At 46.3% G+C, this 5,000-nt stretch overlaps 1 protein-coding gene across 2 annotated transcripts in view; it reads left to right on the top strand.

Annotated features, from left to right (window-relative positions):
• Positions 1-5,000, top strand: part of fam49bb (family with sequence similarity 49 member Bb) — a 30,953-nt gene that overhangs the window by 5,632 nt on the left and 20,321 nt on the right. The window contains exon 2 of one of the 2 annotated variants that reach the window (XM_068710013.1): positions 1,755-1,846. The exons of the other annotated variant lie outside the window; for it this stretch is intronic. The gene's annotated coding sequence lies outside the window, so the exon portion shown is untranslated. The remainder of the gene's footprint in view (positions 1-1,754; positions 1,847-5,000) is intronic. 2 annotated transcript variants of the gene reach the window in all.

Here is a 5,000-nt window from a genome sequence, read left to right as displayed (position 1 = left end):
TAAAACAGAGAAATAAGCCTTTGAAGCAGCAGGAAGCGAGCGTTCGGTTCAGACAGAACTGCGCTGAGCGGCGTTTGTTTCATTGCCTCTGATCATGTGGGAATAAAGCAATATCCCACCAGCTGTGTTGGTAAACAGGAGCATGCTGTGTGGAGTTTACCGACGTTTTGTGTGTGATCTTTAAGGATATTGAAATTCAGATCCACTGCCGTGACTCCTCTGAAATGACTGGTTTACAGTCTGTGCTGAAGACAAAGACGTCGTCCCGTGAGTGGACGCCTCGTTGCATGCAGTGTGATCTCATCGTGTGGGTCGTCTTCCCCACACTGAGGTGGATGACGGTGTTCCTATAAACGGAGAAGCCACAAACCTGATGTTTGCCACAGCCTTGTTAATAATTAAATAAAACATTTGATTACAGATTCTGGGAAGGAGTCACTCGCAGCGTTCTGCTCACTTCTCGTAGAGACGCAGAGCTGAAATAACCAGCATGTTGGCGTTAGCATTGAGCTCAAAGTGCAGCTCACACGGCTGCAAAGCCTTGTTTGAATACGCAAAAGCACCTCATTATCTATTCCTATTTGAATGATGTTCATCATGTGTATGACGCCATCGCTCTGATAACCCTGCCCGTATTTGTGGAGTTAATTTCCTGGAGAAACGCACCGCGTCCTTAAGTGTCCTCTTGAAGTACTAATGCAGCGTGACCCCTGTGACCTCGTGTGCTCATTCGAGGGAGGACTTGGCCTCATGTTGTGGCCCCCCAGCTGTAGGCGTGACGCATAGCTGACTCCCATGATGCATTGCCACAGATGTCACCCAGACTGTCGGCTGTAATGGATTAGGAGCAAGTCGTGGTCAGTTTGCATGAAGGAAGCGCTCTGTCAGAACGAGTGATAAGAAGGATATTTATATTGGCTCTTATTATTCTTAGAATATAGTCTACTTCTCACCTCTTGAGTTTGCTCTTTTTCACGGTGTCTTGTTTCAGCTCTCGGCGTTCTGGTGGGTTTAAAGTTTCAGGCTTTTGAAGTTTCGAAGCTTCTCAGAGACAAAACTGAGCTGAGGCTTGCTTCGGCCAGAAACTGTGTCTAAACTGATGTGTTTAAATAATAATGTTTCTTATAACTTCTCAAAAACTTTTCCTTGGATTAAAGGACATGAACGTGAGCTGGATTTGAATCATTGTGTTGTGGAGCTCTTACAGGAAGTCAAACCTCAAATGAATCAGAGGAAGTGTTGCGTGTGTGTGTGTGTGTGTGTGTGTGTGTGTGTGTGTGTGTGTGTGTGTGTGTGTGTGTTATATGTGCACCTATTTGTTCCATGTTTTCTTAAAGCACTGCAATCAGCCCGTGTTTCACAAGGACGTAGGACACAACAGCCCTGCTGTTGCTTACTTCACATGATAATTCCCCTTTCTGTGACTTTACTGTGTTTCCCCCGACTTTAAGAGGGAATAATTAATAGCTACAATAAGATGCTGTGAACGTTGTCACGTGCAGTGTTGTGTTAGAGGTGAAGAGAGCGCCGGTTGTGTTCAAGTGTAATCTGTTCCACTGATGATGCACAGGAGGAAGCGGTCCGTCGGTACTTTAGATGAGTGAGAGGAAACGTTTTCAGTGGATTTGTGTGTTTGTTTTTTAAGTCTCCATTTTTGCGTGATGATGCCGCCGGTTAACTTTAACGGTTGCAAAAGACCCTGAAATCTGCTCTTTTTGTCATCCGTGTTTTGTTCCTGTCGACTCGTGTTTCAGAGGCTGACCTCTGGTGGAGGAGTGTGACCCGGGGCCACCTGCCAGGCTGGGCTTCCCTGCTCCTGACTGACCGTCTCACAGCTCCACTGCTGGTAAGACCTTCGCTGTATTGAATGTCATTAAATGGTGACAAAGATGTGAACCTATCCTTTAGTAGTCCGTAAGCTTCATGTCTGCATCATATTCAGACTGTTGTTCTACTGTAGGCTTTCATTCTCCACTCCAGGTGACTCAGATCTGATTCTCATTTGAATCGAGGCAACGTCTGAGAGGTTGTTGAGAATAACGAGGCTAAATACTGTGCGTTACGTCAGCGTTTCTCCCATTGTTTCACTCTAATTTAGGTCATAGTGTGCACTGAAGGACTTTGACTCAACTGCCATTTAGAGAAATGCCTCTGTTCATTCCGTAAGCTCGCTTTCTTTCCACTGGTGGTGTTTTCCATGCAAGAGTGGGCTCAGCAAAGGTACGACGAAACCCCCCCCCCCCCCCCCCCCCCCCCCCCCGTTTGTGTAAATCTCTGAATACAGGTTGTCATGAAGTGCACTCTGATTCTGACCCTGTTCGTTATGCACACGGCTCAGAACATGCAGCGCCTTCCATGTTCAGATAGATACAGGTCAGACTGTTAACTAGGACACTGTGGGCTTTAGTCTGAATGTAACGCTGCATTGCTCTCTATGGACATTGTGCCCCAGCTGGAGTCAAACCTCACCAGAACTGCCCGTCCTGTGTCTCTTAAACTCCTTCAGTCTGAAGAAGAAATAATGAAGAAAATCATCTTAAAACCTGTAAAAAAATCCCTTCAAGACGGCTTCTCTTCAGGCTGTTGTGACGAACACTCGTCATGTAATCGCCCGTGTTAATAAAATCCCAACTTCGTCGTCTAATCGTCACTTCGTCGTCTAATCGTCGCCTCGTCTGATGTTTCAAACGTGACCAAAAGAAGCGTAGGAGGAGCTTTGGTGCACCGATATGAAGTAGACGTGTCATTATGTAAGAACGCCCGTGGTATTCCTATTATATGCAGCCTGCTGTGGGTGGATGTGCAATGCTTGCTCAGGAAATGAATTGCATTGTGGGCCATAAAAAGGAGTTGAGTAATGTAGGTGCTCCCAGCTTCCTGTGTTTATGTGACTACAGGGCACCGGGTCACCGCTCGGCCTGACACCCGACCACATTCAAGCACGTTAGACTTGTTCTTATTTAATAGTTGGGTACCTTGTAGTGACGTTTAATGGTTTTACTCTCATTACAGACCAGCGTATTTCAGCAAAGTGTAGCTTTACTGCACCGCTTGCATGTCTAGCCATCCCTGTTGTAGTTTCCTCCGTGTCTCCTTGGAGATTGTTACCATGACACACGCACGGCTATCATTCGAGTGGCTGAGCTCGGTGCTGGAATGTTGTGCCGTTTTGACAGCTAAGCCTCAGGTGGTTTCATATATAGGACCACTAAGTCTCTCTCTCTCTGTGTGTGTGTGTGTTTGTGTGTGTGTGTGTGTGTGTGTGTGTGTGTGTGTGTGTGTGTGTGCGCGCTGCTAGTAAGATGCAAATCTATTCACAAGAATAGCCTGAATGGCGAGCTATTTCAGTTAGCACGCAGTCCACAACCCCATGGCAGAGCAGGAGAGCAGGAGATGTGCTGCATGTCAAATGGAGAATGGAGTTAATGTAGCAGGCCGAGTTTTGTGTAAATATATATATATATATATATATATATATATATATATATATATATATATATATATCTCTTTACATACATACAGGATGGATTAGGCACGCTAAGCCAGGGGGAGGTGTGGTACAGTAGCCTGAGGTGAAGCTTTTCTCGTCTCTCTAGTTGCTGTGATCATAACTGGGTCAATACTGCCCCCAGCTGGTGAAGCCTAGTACTGTTGTACCTGTGCAGATGACGGCTTGTGCACAGAAAATATTAGTTTTGTTTTTTTTATTCATAGCTCTAGAATTAAGGATTCCCCAACTCTCTCCCTGGTCTGTTATCATCTGTACCACATCTGCAAGTCTGCCGTTAAACAAACCACAAGAAGCCCTTTTGTTTTCGGGCCTCTTCACTCAGTTTACCTGTTTAGAAGGCCTGATGAAACGGTGTGGAAGTATCAGCAGCTCCACTCATGACTCAGCATGCGGAAGATGATCCGGCCCCTCTCGACCTCACCCTCTGAGCAGGTAATTTGAGATGATGTGTCTTGAGTGGGTGTAATATGTAGTGTGGCTTGTTATATCAGCTAAAAGCTCCCAGCTTCTCCTCGCCCATCTATTATTTACGCCCCTGGAGGGCCGACACTGCGTTACTTCCTACCCGGGTTTTCCCTTTAAAGAGCCCGTCGGGCGGCTGTCATTCCTCTGCAGCGTTACGAAGCCTTAATGTCGGGCAGATTAGTATGAAACATGGCGATAACATTTAGTCTGCAGAAATGTCATGTTTGTTTAATGTGTTCTACCCTGAAGTGGCTGCATGTGAACACTGGGTGGTGCTCTTGCATCACGCAGGAACTGACATGTGGCCTTGAGTAAGAAATACATTTTTTTTTGCCACAATTTTCTGCCAAATTCTGCAGCTGTGATAGTTCTGTGCACAGACGTTTCACTGTAACCGCTGCCGCTTGTCATTAGCATCTGTACATTTCAGCAGAAGCGCTCCTGAAGCTGGCATGTTGATGATAAAAAGGTTTTGGGAGTGGTCTGCCCACTCCGTGTGTGTGTGTGTGTGTGTGTGTGTGTGTGTGTGTGTGTGTGTGTGTGTGTGTGTGTGTGTGTGTGTGTGTGTGTGTGTGTGTGTGTGTGTGTGAGAGAGAGAGAGACTGTTCTCATCCTCCAGATGGCACTGCTCTCTTTGTGAATGAAGATTCTGGTACTCTTCAATGTGACACTCATCACCCATCCAAAACCCTCCACCGGGCCCCACCCAAAATCCTGTTAGGGTAATACAGTGCAGGAAAAAACAAACATATTTTGAGTGAAGCTCCTCCGTGGTTCTTTCATTTTTAAACCAGGCTTTAATTTGAGCTCAACACCTGCTTACGTTATGCCCCCTGCATAATCGTCCCTGAATATTGAGATGGATTTAGGGACGCGGTGACGTCGGGGACTCGGTCAGGAGGTCAGTCGTGTAATGATGGTTTAGGGGCTGTTTTAGCAGAAGAATGGGAGATCTTTGTCTGAATGGGTTTTAGGAGGCAGCTGCCCTGAGGGAGATGCTGCTCAGACCAACGACAGTGAGTCA

The sequence above is a fragment of the Cebidichthys violaceus genome, unplaced genomic scaffold, assembly GCF_023349555.1.
Source record: "Cebidichthys violaceus isolate CVI_PGR_0920_01 unplaced genomic scaffold, fCebVio1.0.p SCAF_15, whole genome shotgun sequence".
Taxonomy (NCBI): Eukaryota; Metazoa; Chordata; class Actinopteri; order Perciformes; family Stichaeidae; genus Cebidichthys; species Cebidichthys violaceus.
This window is presented reverse-complemented; position numbering and strand designations above follow the sequence as displayed.